This window comes from Chrysochloris asiatica, unplaced genomic scaffold, assembly GCF_000296735.1.
Source record: "Chrysochloris asiatica unplaced genomic scaffold, ChrAsi1.0 scaffold00006, whole genome shotgun sequence".
NCBI lineage: Eukaryota > Metazoa > Chordata > Mammalia > Afrosoricida > Chrysochloridae > Chrysochloris > Chrysochloris asiatica.
The window spans coordinates 4734687-4736792 of NW_006408524.1; positions in this window are offsets into that span (position 1 = coordinate 4734687).

A 2106-nucleotide genomic window follows, 5' to 3' on the forward strand; every position below is an offset into this window, starting at 1 on the left:
ACGTTTTGTAGCAAGGAGGAGCGTGATTAACTTTGCAGTCTAGGAGTGGAGGTCCCTGGGACCATCAAGGGAGAAGAGCGGAGAGCGGGACCCTACCCAGAGAAGCAGTGATGCCAAAGATGGAGGCAGAGGTGATGACGTGGAGAGATGGAACTTCTGGGGACTTTAGACCCAGAGACAAAGAGGGGTTGTGTGCTGACAATCAGGGAGCAGGTTTACAGAGTATACCTTTTGGTTGGTTGATGATGCATGGAGGGGATTGTCAACATGGCAATGAAACAATATACGATAGGATGAATGTAAAACTAATGTTCTCCCATGTAAACTGTCACATAGTTCACAATAAAACATTAAAAAAAAAAAAAGAAGAAGAACAATTGTGATTTCTGCCTCTGGACTTGTCCATTTATCTTTCAAGATTGGCTCTTCAGCCTTTTTCAATCTTATAACAGCAATTATCCTTCAAATTAAACACTTTCTGTTTAAAATAGAGTTTATTTCTGTTGCTTGCAATAAGAAACTCTGACTTATTTTTGTTATATAATTGATTCATTTACTTAATATGAAGCCTAACTTACTCTTCTGGATGTCTTCTAAAAAGATTTAAGAGATGAATCCTCTGGAACATTTCCCTCATTTTATTCTTTGTGGTTCATGCCATTTTTTATTTAATTATACAACTAATATACAAATGAGTTTACTTTATTGAATTCAGATGCCCTTACAGAGGAAGCATTCCTCTTGACTAGAATTCTGTTGGTCTCAGTTCTCCTTCCTGGTGCACTGGATACAGCCCCTACTAGCTCCTGAGAGACAATATTGAAATTGAAGGCTTCTGAGAGCTGGTAGCTAAACACAGCCATTGTTGTGGTAGTCATGAGAGGAGTGTTCACACCACAGAAATTGGAAAACACTACACACCAGGGTTGTTCTTAGTGTTTTGTTTGTTTTTAATTTTTATTTTCCTAAAAAGCTAGACGGACTCCTGTTGTGGCACTGTAGAATCAGTACTGGACTGCAAACCACAAGGTCAGCAGTTCAGACCCACCAGCTGCTCCTCAGAAACCCTATACAGGTTCACTTTGAGTTGGAACCAACTCTACTGCATTTAACAACAACAAAAAGCTATACAGGAGCTCTGGTAGCATCGTGGTTATGCATTGGGCTGCTAAACAAGAGGTCAGTAGTTCAAATCTACCAGCCACTCCTTGGGAGATTTATAGTCTCGGAAACCCTATACAGGGTCGCTGTCAGTAGGATTCAACTCAACAGCACTTAAAACAAAAGAGCTGTATGTTTTATATGCTGCCCATATTGTTCCCCAACTTGTTGTCCTCATTTAACCAAAACTCTTTGTAAAACTTGCCACATCAGAACACATAGTGCTACTTACTCACTGTTCACCTCTGTCATCTACCAGTGCTCAAAGTATGGTTTGAAGACCCTTGGCAGTTGCTGAACATCTCAGAGTGTCTACAAGATCCTCTTAGTAGGGTGTTCTATTTCAGATGTGGGGGAACTAGCTGCTCCTTACATATCCTATTCCTACATTCTTTTGAGTTATTATTTTTTATAAGCGAATTCTTCATTACTTTAATCTCATGTTTTAGTTAATAATTCTTTTTATTAAACTTTCCAGTTACTATATGGACTCTCTCTCCAGATTGTACTCAGATTCATACTAGGTTTAATTTTATATAATTTTTATGCAGTAGAAGATATTGTTGTAGGATATCATGTGACTATTCATTGTTCTAGTGCCATTTGTTACAAAAAATAACCCTTTTCTGTTTAATTACTTCAGAATCTTTGTCAAAAATCCATTGACCATGCATATGTGGGTTAATTTTGTTGCATTGATCTATGTATTTAATTAATGCCACACTGTCTCGAAGTCCTGGTGAGGCTTTTTATTTTTAGGATCAGCACTGATTCTAAACACAAGGTTGGCAGTTCAAACTCACCACTCAGTCCTTGAAAGCCTTAAACTTTATTTATACAGGGTCACTATGAGTCAGAACTAATTGTGCTCATGAGGAACCTGTACAGAGACCAAGAAGCAGTTTTGCAAACAGATCAAGGGAACACTGAATTGTTTAAAATTAA